At 32.0% G+C, this 17,444-nt stretch overlaps 1 protein-coding gene across 3 annotated transcripts in view; it reads left to right on the top strand.

Annotated features, from left to right (window-relative positions):
* The window catches only part of ARHGAP15 (Rho GTPase activating protein 15), an 818,431-nt gene that overhangs the window by 466,908 nt on the left and 334,079 nt on the right, over positions 1-17,444 (top strand). The window lies entirely within an intron of this gene.

The following is a 17,444-nucleotide window of genomic DNA, read 5'->3' on the forward strand; positions in this document are numbered from 1 at the left end:
TGGATTCTCAAATCTGATTTACACTGAGGCTCACTGAAAACTCGTGCAAGGTCATTTTTATTCCTTCTAAGTGCACCCACTTACTTGCATTTTGTCATCTAATTGTCTGGACATCCAAGTAATTACCCAGAGAGATACAACTAATTGTTTAAGGTTTCCATCATATGAGAAACTAATGTCATTAAAATGATAGTGTTTTTGTAAAGTGTGTCAAATATCTTTTTTTAAGGGGGGAGGGAAGAATTGCAGTTCATATTGTAATTGCAAATTGTCAACCCTAAACTTTCCACCTCTGTTATATCTGTGTATATATAAGGATCATTGAGTAAAAGAAAAAAATTTAAAAATAATTTGTTAGAGCTGATGTATGACAGTGTAACCTATTTGTCACATTGTTAATTTAAGCAAAATATATGTGAGCAACACTGCAATATAGCTCCAAGCAGAGTCCTGCTCTAGCTTTGTCACTTTATCAGTGTTAGTCTGAGAATAATTGTATTCGAATTTATATACTGGGGCATGGGTCTTCTGTGTGAAATACTCGCACAACTTCTAGAATATGTTCTAATGTACTTGAAAAATATCTTATAAATCTTTTCTTTTTTACTACTTTATGGTTCATAATTGAACTGTGATCCTTATGTGTGAGCTATGTCATGATTTAATAATGGTCAAAATTAATAGTCAACCTTAAGCTTTGTCTTGGCCTATGAGCTTCCTGGTTCCTTTGCATTTATAGTCCACATCCAGTTACATTTATTTAAAGGCTCCGGTGAGCAAATGTGTTGGTAATAGAGTACCATCCAATTGGTTTCATTCCATAATAAAATACCATCACAATGAAAGATGGAGAAAGTTGGAAGAAAATGTTACCTAGGTTGCAGGTTATTCCTGCAGGTTATTCTTTTCAAAGCTTGCTAGCCACAGGATAAATTAATTTAGGCTATATTAAAAGCAGAATAAAATTAGAGCAACAAGAGAAAAATAGCTTCTAGAAATGAGAGAGAAGCAGATAAGAAAAGGCAAAAAGAAGCCATGACAATGAATGCATTTTCTACTAAAAAATAAAATTATTTTCTTATGGGTTGGCACATATTTCAAAAAAAGTTAGTATGTAATAATGTGTTTGGGAGATCCTGGCACATAAATATTTGATTTTTAGTATCTAAAAGAAAAATGAGTAATGTGTAGATTTTTATTTGGATCATACATTATTTCATATAAGGTTTTAATACTAAGAAAACTTAACTAAAATAAATAAAATAAAAATAATAAATAAGCTATAATGCCTTCTTACTCCCCTCCTTCCTTTTTCTTTTAAAGTATATTTCTCAAACTTTTATCTCTCCTCACAAAACAATAAGGTCGCAGACAACATCAAAACTTGGGGAAAACCCTGCACTCTATACCTTTTTTTATGCAGACATGGAAAAGCGATGACAGCTAGACACCAAGTTCTACCCATAGACCTATCATCACTCCATTAGCCCTGCCCCTTAGTGAGTCTTTGTGGGATTTCCTCAATCTGTGCAAGCTATGGTAGATCTTGAAAACTCTAATTCCAGTTGCTCCATCCTTTTTGTTCTGGAATGCTCTGCTTAAAGTGTTAATCTGACCTTGGTGCCAATCTCCAAAATGATGTTCCAAAATCTCAAGCTCCCATTTGAAATTCTCAACAATTTCCAGAAAATGAGTAGGTATATCCAAAGGCCACAAATTAAATAACAGACTTAGTATCTGACTTTGTTTTATTGTGTTACTCCAAGAGTTTTATTGTGCCTTCCAAGAGGGCACAATGAGCCAATTATGATTTATATGACAAGTATGTATAAAAGACCCAAACTTCTCTCTTCCTGCCAAAGCAAGTATGCTTCTGGAAGGATATCCTCAATGAGATACAGATGAACAAATGCCAAGCTAATACATTGTTTTCTTCATATGTTAGTATAGTGAAAGATGTTGCCCTCAGGAGAAGTGGTCTGTGACCATTCTGATTGTGATCATTTCTTAAACTTTTTCCCCTGAGACCATGTGAAGAGGAGAAAAAGATATGGAGCTTTTGTTGGTGTTCAAAGAAATCCTTTAAAAAATAGATTAGATTTAGGTATTGATACCCTGCTGTTCTTCAGCAGGTGTTCTTTTACTAAATAGTTCCCTTATGACACTTAAAACTGGTATCACAAGGAGCTACAAATATCCTCTCGCTCAGTTCTTGTTAGCTTTTCAGAGCCTCCCTAGACCCTTTGAGCAGGATGTGCAGTAGTTGCAAAGTTCTTCTAACTTTGTTTTTATAAATTTTATAATTTCCCATTTTACTGTCCGTTTGAAGTTGTGACTGATCTTTGTGAAAACATGAGTAAACCATAACTGGGGGTAAAGTAAAATTTCTTAGTTATCTAGCAAATGAGAATTTAAACACTGTCAACTATTTAATTTCAATATCACTGGAAACATAATTGTATTATACAAGTGAAGCTTCTCTAGTCACTAGTTACTTTTTTCCCCTAATGCCTGAAATCCAGGCAATCAAAATTGGTTGTCTGTCAGTGTTAATCAAACTGAAGCAAAAAGAAAGAAAATCTATTTCCTAGATTTTTGTTTCTGAAAACAGTGATTGCCTAATGTACTATACTGTATCAAAGGATGTTTTGCAACAGCAGATTATAAACTTTGTGCAATATTATTCCTAGACAATTTTTTTTCAGTAAGCTTTTTTAAAAACTACATTTCAATTGATCTTTTATTTTAACATTCTTTTCTTTTTGGAATTTTTATGTAATTGAACATGTATTACCTATATCTGATTGCTTATTCTCTCAGGGAGGGAGGAAAGAGAGGAGCAAGGGAGGGATAGAATCTAAAACTCAAAACTTTAAATGAAACTATCTAAAAAATTAGAAAAAATTAAATATATGTATATTATATATATATATATATGTATATATATATATAATTTTTTTTCATTTTGGCCATTTTTTAAATAGCAAGAAAAATAAAGTGAGAAAAGGATATTTCAATTTGTACACAGTTTATCAGTTCTCTTTCTCTGGAGTAGAAAAAGTAGCACTTTTTCATCATGGGTCCTTCGAAATTGTCTTAAATCATTGTATTGATAAGAATAGTCAAGTCGTTGACAATCGATGCTGATTACACCATTTCTTTTTATTGTGCACAATGATCTCCTGGTTCTTCTTACTACATTTTGCCTCAATTACTATAATTCTTGCCATTTTTCCCTAAAACCACCCATGTTATCATTACTTACAGAATAAAGCTCCATCACAATCATATGTCACATCTTGTTCAGTCATTCTCCAACTGATGAGCATCCCCTCAATTTCCAACTTTGTTACTACAAAAACAACTGTTATAAGTATTTGTATACAAATAGGTCATTCATCCTGTTTTATTAACTCTAATAAGGGTGCACATGTTTCCATGGCCCTTTAGATATTGTTTCAAATTGTTCTCTAGAATGGTTGGATAAGTTCACTATTCTACCTAAGTTCCTAAGTACATCTTTTTCTCTTTCATCTCTGCCACCATTACTCACTTCTGATGGGATGAAGTGGCACATAAGAGTTATTTTAATTTGCCTTTCTCTAAGCAATAGCATTTTAGAGCATTTTCCCATCACCCTAAAAATAGTTTTAATTTCTTCCCTAAACTATCTGTTCATATCCTTTGATCATTAATTAATTGGGAAATGGTTCTTTTAAAAAAAATTCACTCAGTTCTATAATCAATGTGTATTTGAGAAATAAGGCTTTTATATGAGAAACTTGCTATAAAATTTTGATATTATTGCAATGATTATGGTACCTTTTAACATAATGTAGTTTTTTGCTTATTTCTTTTAATTAGGTCTATTTTTGTTCTTTCTTTGTCTGAGATCATGATTTGTTATGGGCCAAAACTTTTGTAATTGAAACAAGGATTCTTACAAGGTGTTAAGTCAATGGAATTGATAAGACAATGGTTATCTAGTTTAGCATGGTGATTAATAGTTCTGTAATTCAGTACATGTACTTAGTACTTAATATAGTTCTACAAGATTCACACCTATGATAATGTAATTAAAATAGAGCATATAAGCTGGGACAGACTTAGAGACAGATTCACTTCATCTCACACCACCTTGGTGGCTGGCCTCCTGCACTACCCTCACTGAGCTCAAGACCAGCTCAAGGCTCTCCAGAAAGCTGCTCAGCCCAGGCAAAGAGACAATAAAGAATTTGGACTTTAACACCTGGTTGTTCTCCTGGTGACTACTCTGCTGAAATGAAGGCTGCTCCCAAGACCTCCAGAAAACCAAACACTACAATGATTACTATTCCTTCCTTTTTACTACAGTTAAAGTATATTAGATTCTATTTTAGCCCTTATTTTTAATTCTGAATGCACTTTTCTCTTTGAAGTATGTCTCTTGTAAACAACATATTCTTCTGTTCTGATTTTTCTGAGACCACTCAAATTATCATTCATAAAGCACGACAGTACTCGATCACAATCATATGCCAAAACCATTATTCAATTGATGAGTATCTCCTCAATTTCCCATTCCTATTCCCAATTATGATCATTAACTATGTGATTTCCCTCCATCCTGTCTTCTTGTTTTTCTTTCCTTTCTCTAACTCTTTTATTTTGCCTCTCCTTAAAAGTCTATTTTGCTTCTAACCATTACTTCCCTTAATCTGCCATCTTTTTATTCATTTTCTACCCTCTTCTCCTATCTCTTTTCCCTCCTATTTCCCACAGAATAAATTACATTCCTATATAGAACATTGAGTTTATGTACATGTTTATATATATATATATTGCATATATATAATATATATTGATATTGATATATGTGTATATATACATATATATATATGTTTATATGTATACATATATTTCCATTTTTAATCAATTGTGATAAAAGTGAAGTTTAATCTTTACTTTTCATCACCACTATTTGCTCCTTCATTGTCAAAAGTCATCCTTGTGTGCCTCTTTTATGTGAGAAAAATTTCCCCCTTGTATCTCTTCCTTCTGCCTTCTTCCAATTAATTATTATTTCTTGCCAATTCATTTTTGGGGGCATTGTCTCAAAATAATTATTCCCTCTCTCTATGTACATCCCATCTGGATACCCTAATAATGTAAAGTTCTTAGGAGTTACATGTGTCCTCTTCTCATATAGGAATGTTTAACTTGATTGAATCTCTTATGATTATTTTTTTATGCTTCTTTTGCATCTTGTGTTTGAATGTCATATTTTTCTATTAATATTGGTCTTTTCATTGGGAATGCTTGAAAGTCCTCTATTTCATTAAATTTCAAATTTTATCTCTCTACTTCTTTAACATGGAAATTGCTAAATCTTGTGTGATCCTGACTATGGCTGCACAATATTTGAATTGTTTCTTTCTGGCTGATTACAATATCCCATCAAGTAATTGGATTAAATTTGCCCAATTCTAATTTTTAAGGAATTGTTTTCTTCAGAAAGCTCTTTTTTATTTAGCTAATTCTTAAGGAGTTTATTCAGCAAATTTTTGTTCCTCTCTTACCCTTTGATCAATTCTGTTTTTTTAAAGTGCTATGTTCTTCATATTCTTATCCCTCTTTTGCCAGGTTGTCCATTTTTTTCCCCATAATTTTCTATCATTCTCTTTTCTTTTTTCCATTTTTTACTCTACTACTCTTATCTTTTTTTCTTTAACTCTTCCAGGAATTCTTGTTGATCTTGCTTCTAATTAGCATTTTTCTCTGAAGCATTTTTGAAACTATTTTTACATTTTGATCTTGTGAGTTTATTATCTTGGTCTTCCCTGCACCAAAACAATTTTTCTGTTCAAATTATCTTTTGTTGTTATTTTTTCATCTTTCAGTCCATTTCTTTGCACTGAACTTTATATTAAAGTTTATCTTTATTCACCTTAGGGTAGAGAGGTACTGTCATGTGCTCTAGGATTTTTGGTGCTACTGTTTTCAAAGCTAGTTCTGGAAGTCTGCAAGTTTGCAATTTTAAGATGGCATTATCTCTCATCTGTAGGCCTATGCTTTGCTTTTTAAACAGGAAGGGCACCTTAGTGCCCTGCAGCCACAAGTTCTAGTGCTCCTATTTACTGTGGCTTGTGCCCTGTGCCCTTGTGATTAATCAGCTTTCCTCTGCTCTCTTGGAACTACTTGAGGGCAATAAAGTTGCCAATCAGTGCCAACTATACCCATTGCCAGCAAAGCATCCCCAGAAATACCTCTTTGATTAGTTGTCATATTCCATACTATCACTGGACTGAGCACTTCTGAAGATGCTACTACTGTGGCTGCTGTTGCCACTGCTGCATAGATGGACTCTAGATAAGCCTCTACCCTGGTGTTCCAGACTCTTCCTGATGACCTTTTAAGTTTTCTTGGGCCAAAAATATGTCTCACCATAGACTGATGCTCCAAAATTGAATTTGAGATGTTATTTTAAAGTTGTTTAGAGTGGAGTACTGGAAGAATTCAACTGCCTGACTGCATGGCTACCCCAAATCTGCTATATTGGCTCTACTACCATGCCCCATAATTTTTATTTTTGATGATAATATACATAAAATGTTTAACCTCCATTTATATTTCTCACATTTGGAAATTATAGATAAAAATTATGAATGCCCCAAATTTGTTTTGAATATGTCTTGACTTCCGGCTGTATTGAAATAAGGGTAGCGATGTGCTCATAACTGAATGGATAAGGTGAATTAGACTATTTCCTATCAGCTCATATGGTTAGTTCCTGATCATAAAAGGTATATTTTCCTAAGGCTTTTATTTTCATTTATACTATGACCCATAAATTGAATGACAAATTTTCCCTCAGTATTGTTTCTTTCTTCCACCATCCTGAAGAGCTATGTCAGTTCTCTATGCCCACCATCTTGACTACAGTTAAATGTGCCACTCTCTGAGAAGCAATGCAAACCAGACTACCAAGCATATTATGAATATATTGCTCTTCTTAAAAATGCTCGTTGGTTTTTCATACTGGAGTATTGACTAACTGTCTCTGTTTGATGTATGGTTTACCAGCCTGATGTAGACTTATGGTTAGAGCTTAACTTGTTAGTTCTGCTTTTGCAGCCAATTCAGAATAACTACAGATGCCCCAAGATATTAAAATTGACTGTTCAAATGGACTCAGTGTGGGAGTTTCATTGGTTTTAAATTGATAACAGCTGAAAGAGTGAATGATTAAAGCTGTGTATGGGCATAGTATGCAGTCCTCTTGTATAAGCTTTTGTGAGCAGTCTCTAGTAAGGTTTTTTTTTTTCCTTATGATAGTCATTTTTATACAGTCATTAGGTTAAAAATTTAAATGATGAACGAGAATATTTCAGGAACCTATAGAGGGAATTATTCCTGAGAAACTGAAATAAACTTTGAGAAGATAAAGTAGGTTTCTATCCTTCAGGGGGCATTTAAATTTAAGTAGCATTCCATAAGGTGGTAATTGTGTCTATTTCCCAGGCATTTGAGTTAAATAAGCTATATAAGAAACATAAACTGTCATAATAGGAGGGTAGTCGTGTGGTGTACATCTCTTTTTTCAACTCATAAAAAGTGAAGTTTCAAAGTGCCCCATCACAGATAAATCAAACAAAGTCCTCCTTTTGCTTTCCTATTCTTTGGGGAACAGTTATTATTGTTTTCATTATTTTAAAAGATGTTCTGGATACTTTCTTCCCACACATGGAATAAAAAAATTAAAATCGGGGAGGGGAGAATGAGAAAAAAAATTTTCCACTGGAGGAGCAAAATTTGAAATGAAAAAAAGTATTAGGAAATGTGATTTTCTCATTTTCATATGGTTGCTTACAGAAAAACAGAGATAGTTCCCATTGCAGGGAAAGGGGGAACAATCAAAGAGAAAATTAATTTCTAATACATCCCTTCCTCAGGTAGCAATGCTTCAATTTCTAGTTTATAACAGCAGAATCTAACTCCATTCCTTTATCTAGTTTTTTTTTTTGTTTTTCTTTTTTAATCTTTGGTGTGGAAAATGATAGATAAAATGTGGGCATATCTGTATACCTTGTCAGATCTACTTATCTAGTACACATAATCCTTCTTATTAAAATCAAATTAATTGAGATTAATATAAAGGAATATGAATTCATATTAGTTATGTCCTATCCAAATTATATGTCCATATTAAGATTCATTTAATCAAAAAATGATGTCATTCTATTATTAGTAAATATGAGAACATATAGAAAAATAGTCAATTTTTAAAATTACTAATAGTTCAGTGAATCACAGGTGTCCCTGAATGGACAAAAGGAAAAATGGAGTACCATCTAAGTAGCATATATTTTATATGTCAGAAATTTATTAACTTTGAGTACCTAGATTTCAAAATATAACCAAACATACCCACATATATAGCACTGGAATTTTCCCTGGAGTCAATTATTAAAAGGAAAAAAAGAAGAAGAAGGCACCAATTTTAACAGTTGTTTTGGGGAGGAGGATTCATTCTGATTCTTTTGATTTATGTTTTTATTAAAAAAATATACCTTGCAAAGCTGTTGTTTGTAAAAGTCTCCCCTAGACAGTCATACTCATCAAGATTGTATTATTTTTTATGTAACAGTCTCTCTTATAGGTGGTCAAAAAGTTGAAAGTTCACAAACTATAATTTCCTGAAATACTGCTTGGGGTAAAAAAAAATTTAACTGCCTTTTAGCAATTGTCAGTTCCCACTTTTTAAAAATCATTTCCTTATTTATTCATATCAAACAAGTGATGTATTTTAGATGAGATGTTATCCAAGTTCAACATTAGTGAGGGTCACTGGTTTGAATACATCATTTCCAAAAATGTTCCTTTTGAACTTGGAACTCAAAACCATGAAAGGAAAAAGAAAGCTGATCCAGTAACCCAAAGACTGACTTCTGCTAACTCTAAAATAAGATTCACAAAACCAGATACAAATAGATAGTAGTGTAAGTCATTTGAAAAAAACATCTTGCGCATTTGTTGAGCAATCTTTATCTCCGATTCCCAGAGGAAATGTAGCTGTTCTTTACCTCGTTACCCTGTTGTATTGCTTCAGACATTATATTCTTTTTATAACGACACAACCTATAGTTTCCATCTCTAACAACTCTTTTTCTTGAATGCACTGGGTCTTTGAGCATGCTACAGTTTTTAATTCTTAAAAAAATTAATTAGCATCAGAGAACTTTCCAAATCATGTAAAGAATTTGACAGGACCTCACTTAATTTTTTTGAGAAACAATTAACATGTCAAAGGAGGAAATGAGAGCATTTTTTTTAATCATAAATCTGTTTATATAATTACCAACTAAAGAAGAAGTCAAAAAACTAATAAAGAAAACTGAACTCAGTTGTCTTTGTAATATACATATGTAATTGCCAACAATATTAATAGACTATGACAATTTTAATGCAATCTTACTCTATCAACATGCTCAAAATACACACATACATACACACACAAAATGAACAGTGCTCTTTCTATAAGTTCTAATAGTTATGAGGAAAAGCAAGAGTGCTTGAAAGTATCAAGTGATATAATACACATCTATTCATTGGACTTCATATAAGAATACAAAAGGGGACTATGGAAAATATGCCAGGTAAGGAGGGAAAACTGAAACTAATTTGAGGCAGATTTGCAAGGCATTTGGGCCTAACTAACTTTTCATTTGCTTGTCTACAGGAAGATATATTTGCAAAGAATTAGATACCTGCTATTGATTAAAGAAATTAAAATTAAAACATTTCTGAGATACCATCTCACAACAGTTACATTTGTTAATATGACAGAAAAGGAAACTGATAGAAGTTGGAAAGATTGGGACACTAATACACTGTTAGTGGAGTTTTGAACTAACAACTATTCTGCAGAGATTTAGACTATGTCCAAAAGGAGTATAAAACTGTGCATACCATTTGACATAGCAATATCACTACTAGATTTTTACCCCAAAAGACATTTTTAAAAAGGAAAATGACCTATTTGTACAAAAAATAGAACAGCTCTTTTTGTGACAAAAAAAATTTGTTAATTGAGAGGATGACCATCAATAGAGAATTGCTGAACAAGCAGTGAGCTGATTCCTAATGGAGTAATATTATGCTATATAAGAACTGATAACAGGTTGATTTCAGAAAAATCTGGAAAGATTTACATGAACTGATGCAAACTTAACTAAGCAGAACAGGAAAACACTGTACACAATAACAGCAGTATTGTACAATTATCAAAATTGTGAAAGCTTTAGCTATTCTTAGCAATATAGTAATCCAAGGCAATTCCAAAGAATGCTATCCACATCCAGAGAAAAGAACTGATGAAATCTGAATATAGATCAAAGCATACTATGTTTCACTTTTTTTCATTATTTTTCCTTTGGTCTGTTTCCTCTTTCATGACATTGATAATAAATATGGTTTATATGATGGCACATATATTATGTGTATCAAATTGTTAAATGCTTTAGGGAGAAACAAGTTAAAGAAAGGATGGAGAAATTTTGGAACTTTTTAAATGAATGTTTAATTATTGTCTTTACATGTAACTGTGAAAAAAAATACAACTTAAGAAAAACAACAACAACAAAGTGCCTGTATCTACCTTCATTATACATACTGACCCTGACAAAAGTTTGTTTAAACTGCATTCAGATGACCTAGATAGTCTTGAATGTGGCTCTCTACAATTTTCTACATGTAAGACTTTAGTCAAGACACTTCCTCATTCTAGGCCTCATTTTCATTATTTGTGAACTGGGAGAGTTGAAAATCTCTTTCAACTTTCTTCTATGGCCTATAACCGTATTGGTTACCACTTTTTAATAACTAGTAAAGATTAAGTAAAAGGAAATCTGTTGGAGGAAATGGTCCCTTCAACCTAGAGCTAAAATCCACAATCTCTTCAGTACATGAATGTAAACTGTCAATAGCAGGCCTGGTTTCTAAGCACAGCTTGCACAAATGAATATATAAAATAAATCTCAAATTTTCAGATGGCATTTATTTGCACAGAATCTTCTACACTAAGTACACACATATTTACTTCACTCAGAAGGTCATAAGGAGCCACCAAAAATTTTAAGCAGTTAGAGAACCAAATCTCTGACAGTTGTGGTAATGGGAGAAAGTTCAGGTAATAAGAATTTATAGGAAGCTATTGAAATAGTTCAGAAAGTTTGAAATAAGGACCCACATAAAAATGGTGACAGTTTTGATAAAAAGGAAAGAATGAACCCAGATGGGATTTCAGATGCTATGGTCAACCCTCTCATATTATAAGTCAGAAAGGGATATTAAGTAACTTCTTTAAGGTTGCATAGGAAGTAAATATAAGCAGTAGCAGTAGAGGAATAGAATCAATAAGTTTGTTTATTGATTTTCTGTCTCTTTGTCTTTGTCTCCCCCCTCTCTATTGTTCTCTCTTTCTCTGTTTCTCTATTTCTCTCTGTCTCTATGTCTCCTTGTTTGTCTATATGTCTCTGTCTCTGTCTCCCCCCCTCCATTGCTCTCTCTGTCTCTGTCTGTCTTTATCTGTCTTTGGCTCTCTTTTTCTTTCTCTCTTTCTCTCTCTCACTATCTGTGTACATATACATACATACACACATACACACATACCATTTTTGAGTCAAAGACAACTTAAAGATCAAAAGGAAATATCTGTGGCATTAGGGTGGGAGTCTAGTGCATAATTCTAGTGCAGGCTATACCAGGTTATTCCAGCCATATGCCAGCAAAACAAAAACAGTTCTTAAGCCTCTGGATCAAGAGCAAACAGGTGGTATTACCTTGAAAAGTAGGATTGGCCAAATGAAAAATGAGGTACAAAAGTTCACTGAGGAAAATAATTCTTTGAAAATTAGAATTGAACAAATAGGAGCTAATGACTTTATGAAATATCAAGAAACAATAAAAATAAACCAAAAGAATTTTTAAAAATAGAAAACAATGTGAAAGATGTCATTGGAAAAACAACTGACTTGAAAAAAGATCCAGGATAAATAATTTTTAAAATATTTGTACACCTCAAGATCATGATCAAAACAAGAGTTTGGACATCTTCTTTCAAGAAATTATCAATGAAAACTGTCCTCATATTCTAAAACCAGAAGGCAAAATAGAAATGGAAAGCATCCACCAATCATTTCCTAAAAGAAATCCCAAAATGAAAACTCCCAGGAATATTATAGCCAAATTCTGGAACTCCCAGGTCAAGGAGAAAATATTGCAAGTATCCAGAAAAAAATTCAAGTATGGTTTAGCCACAGTCAAATTAATACAAGATTTAGTATCTTCTACATTAAAGGACTGGAGGACTTAGAATAAAATATTCCAAAGAACAATAGAGTTACCAGAAAAACTGAGTATAATTATTCAGCAGAAAAGGTAAATATTTAATGAAATAGAAGATTTTCAAGCCTTTACAATGAAAAAAAAAAAAAACAGTGCTAAATGGAAAACATGATTTTCAAATACAGGTTTTAGAAGAAGTATAAGAAAGTAATCAGGAAGTAGATATCATAAGGGACTTAATAAGATTTATCATTTTACATTCCTATGTATTTTTTGCATGATATTTGCATTCAAAGACCTACTGGAAACAATTCACAACTTTAGCAAAGTTGCAAGATATGAAATAAACCCACACAAATCATCAGCATTTCTACATATTACAGACAAAGCCCATCTGCAAGAGATAAAAGGAGAAATTCCACTTAAAATTACTATAGACAAAATAAAATACTTGAGGGTCTACTTGTCAACACAATTACAAAACACTTCTCACACAAATAAAGTCAGATCTAAACAATTGGAAAAATATCACTTGCATGATGGTATTTGCAACTCATTAGAACTTTCTCATTGTTGTGGCAGTTAGGAGGAAAGTATATTTAGACAGAAGGAAGAGTTGTGAGTTGAATATAAATGGATAATATCTAAACAGTAAAACAGTATGTACTGGGAAAATGGAAAAGAGAGAAGTAGAATGGTGTAAAATATCTGCCTAAAAGAGGTAAGAAAAAGCTTTTATACTGGAGGAAAAAAAGAGGTAGGGGAGGGAGAATAAGTGAACCTTACTCTCATCAGGACTGACTCAAAGAAAAAATGACATACACACACTCATAGAAATCCTTAATCTGAAAGAAAGTAGCAGGGATAAAGCATATGAGAAGGGAATAGAGTTTTAAAAGACAGAGCATATTGGGGGCAACGGTGTTAATTAGCAAAAACACTTTTGGGTCAGGGTGAAAGAAGAGATAGTTTAGAATAAATGGGGAAGATATGGCTAACAATAGTAACTGAGAAAAGAATTTTGAAACAAGTTTCTCTGATGAAGGCATCATTTCTTTTTCCCCTGGTAAATTTATTTTAAAAACATTTTATAAATCATGTTTGGAGAGAAAAATCAGAACAAAAGGGAAAAATCATGGGAGAAATTAAAAAAACAGAAAAAAGAAATGAACATTTTATGTATTGATTTATATTCAGTCTCCTTAGCTCTTTTTCTGGATCCAGATAGTATTTTCTGTCCAAAGTCTACTAGGATTGCTTTGGATCTCTGAACCACTGAGGAGAACCAAGTTTTTCATTGTTGATTATCGCACATTTTTGCTGTTATTGTTTACAATATTGTTTCACTCAGCCTCAGTTCATGTAAATCTGTTCTGGCTTTTCTAAGATCAGTTTGTTCACCATTATTTTGTAGAACAATAATATTCTATATTACCACAACGTGGTCAGCCATTTCCCAGCTGGTGGGCATCTACTCATTTTCCAATTCTTTGCTATCACAAAAAGAGCTGCTACAAACATTTTTGCACATGTGGGTCCTTTTTCCTTCTTTAAGATTTCCTTGGGTTACAGACCCAATAATGGCACTACTGGGTCAAAGGGTATGCACATTTTTAATAGCCTTTTGGGCATAGTTCCGAATTGTTCTCCAGAATGGTTGAATTATTTTACAATTTCACCAACAATGAATTAGTGTCCCATTTTCTCCACATCCCTTCTAATATTTAACATTATCTTTTCTTGTCATCTTAGCCAATTTGAGAGATATGAGATGTTACCTCAGAATGGTTTTAATTTGTATTTCTTTAATTGATAGTGATTTAGAGCATTTTTTTTTCATATAACTATAGATAGCTTTAATTTTGTCATCTGAAAATTGTTCATATCCTTTGACCATTTATCGATTGGAGAATGACTTGTGTTTTTTATAAATTTGATACAATTCTTTATGTATTTTAGAAATAAGACCACTATCAGAAACACTGACTATAAAGATTTTTCCCCAGCTGTTTCCTCTTTAATCTTGTTTCTATTGGTTTCTTTTTAATTTAATGAGATCAAAGTTGTCCATTTTGCCTTTCATAATGTTTTCTAGTTCTTTGGTCATATCCAAAGATCTGAGAGGTAAATTATCCCTTGCTCTCCTAATTTGTTTCTGGTATCATAAACCCTAACTCATGTACTTATTTTGACATTATTTTGGTATGGGATGTGAGATAGAGGTATATACCAAGTTTCTGACATTATTTTCCAGTTTTCCCTGCAATTTTTGTCAATGAGTTCTTATTCCAGAAGCTGGAGTTTGGGGGTTTATCAAATACTAGACTTCTGTAGGTCTTGATTATTGTGTCTTTATACCTAATCTATTCCACTGATTCTATTTCTTAACTAGTATCAAATGGTTTTGATAAATGCAGTTTTATAATACAGTTTTAGGTTTGGTACTGCTAAGCTTCCATTCTTTGTATTTTTATCCCATTAATTCTTTTATATTCTTGACTTTTTGTTCTTCTGAATAAATTTTGTTATTATTTCATCTAGTTCTATAAAATAATTTTTGGTAGTTTGATTGCTTTTGTAACTGAAAAAGTAGCTCAATCTAGGCAGAATTGTCATTTTTATTATATTAACTTAACCTACCCATGAACAATTGATATTTTTCCATTTGTTTAGATCTGACTTTATTTGTGCGAAAAGTGTTTTGTAATTGTGTTCATATAGTTCTAGGGTTTATCTTGACAGGTAGACCCTCAAGTATTTTATTTTGTCTATAGTAATTTTAAATGGAATTTCTCCTTTTATCTCTTGCAGATGGGCTTTGTAATATGTAGAAATGCTGATGATTTGTGTGGGTTTATTTCGTATCCTGCAACTTTGCCAAAATTGTGAATTGTTCTCAGTAGGTCTTTGAATGATTTTCTAGGATTCTCTAAGCATGTCATATCATCTGCAAAGAGGTGATAGTTTTATTTCCTCATTGCCCATTCTAAGTCCTTTAATCTCTTTTCTTTTTTTCTTTTTTTTCTTTCTTTTCTTATTGCTAAAGTCATCATTTCTAGTACAATGTGGAATAAGAGTTGTGATAATGGGTATCTTAGTTTCATTCCTGGTCTTAATTAGGAATGCATACAGCTTCTCTCATTACAAATAAGGCTTGCTGTTGATTTTAGATTGATACTACTTATTACTTTAAGGAAAATTCCTTTTAAGCCTATGGTCTCTAATATTTTTAATAGGCATAGGTGCTATATTTTGTCAAAAGCCTTTTCTATATCAATTGAAATTATCATATGATTTCTGTTGGTTTTTATGATTAATAAGATTGATTATGGTAATACTTTTTCTAATATAAAATCAGCCCTGCATTCCTGGTATAAATTCCACTTGTTCATAGTGTATTATCTGGCTGATAAGTTACTGTAATCTGTTTGTTAATATTTTATTTAAATTTTTTTCAATATTTATTAGGGAGATTATTCTGTATTTTTCTTTCTCTGTTTTGGCTCTTCCTGATTTAGATATCAGTATCATATTTGTGTCCTAGAAGGAATTTGGCAGTACTTCTTCTTTACCTATTTTCCTAAACAGTTTATTAATATTGGAATTAAGCATTCTTAAAATATTTGGTAGAATTCACAGAGAGAATCTCTCTGGTCCTGGAAATTTTTTCTTGGAGAGTTCATAATTGACTTGTTCAATATATTTTTTCTAAAATTGTATTATTTAAGTAATTTGTTTCCTCTTCTGTTAATCTGGGCAATTTATATTTTTGTAAATATTTATTCATTTTGTTTAGATTATCAGACTTGCTGCCATGGATTCAGGCAAAATAGCTCCTAATTATTGCTTTAATTTCTTTTTCATTGGTGGTAAATGCACCCTTTTCATTTTTGATGCTGGTGATTTGTGTTTTTTTTTTCTTTCTTTTTTCTAATCCAAATAATCAAAGGTTTGCCTATTTTGTTGTTGTTTTTGTTGTTGTTGTTGTTGTTGTTGTTTTTATAAAATCAACTCTCAGTTTTATTTATTAGTTCAAAAGGTTTTTTTAGTTTTAATTTTATTAATTTCTCCTTTGAGTTTCAGAATTTCTAATTTGGTATTTAATTGGAGAGTTTTAATTTGTACTTTCTCTAATTTTTTTAGTTGCATGTCCAATTCATTGATCTCCTCTTTCTTTAATTTATTCATATATTTATTTAAAGATATAAAATTTCCTCTGAAAACTGGATTGGCTTCATCCCATAGATTTTGGTATGTTGTCTCATTATTGTCATTCTTTTGGATGAAATTATGAATTGTTTCTGTAATTTGTTATTTGACCCACTCATTTTTAGAATTAAATTATTTATTTTCCCATGTACTTTTAGTCTATCTTTTCCTACCCTTTATTAAGTAAATTTATTTACTGTGGTCTGAAAAGGAAGCATTTACTATTTCTGCCTTTCTGCATTTATGAAGTTTTTATGCCCTAATACATGGTCAATTTTTGTGAAGGTGCCATGTACTGCTGAGAAAAAGGTGTATTCCTTTCTTTCCCTATTTAATTTTCTCCAGAGATCTATTATATTTAGGTTTTCTAGGAATCTTAGCCTCCCTAGTGTCTTTCTTGTATATTTTGTGGTTAGATTTGTCTGATTCATAAAGGGAACAATTGAGGTCCGCCACTATCTGTCTATTTCTTCCTTCAACTAGCTTTTCTAGTAATCTAGTAATCTTTTCTAGTAATCTGGCTATTTTACCACTTGGTATATAAACATTTAATATAATTATTACTTTACTGTTTATGATATCCTTTATCAAGGTGTACTTTCCTTTCTTACCTCCTTTAATAAGATCTATTTTTACTTTTGCTTTACTTGCTTGTTTTACTTCAGTTGAAGCATAATAAATTCTGTTCCAGCCTTTTACCTTTACTCTGTATATATCTCTTTATATCAAATGTAGTTCTTGTAAACAACATAAGGTAGGATTCTGTTTTTAAATCTGCTCTATTTCCTTCCATTTTATGGGAGAGCTCATCCCATTCATATTCACAATTATGATTACCAGCTCTGTATTTCCCTCTATCCTATTTTCTCCCCTGTATATACTTTTGCTTTGTCTTTCCATCCTGTCCTTAA

Source organism: Sminthopsis crassicaudata, chromosome 3, assembly GCF_048593235.1.
Source record: "Sminthopsis crassicaudata isolate SCR6 chromosome 3, ASM4859323v1, whole genome shotgun sequence".
NCBI lineage: Eukaryota > Metazoa > Chordata > Mammalia > Dasyuromorphia > Dasyuridae > Sminthopsis > Sminthopsis crassicaudata.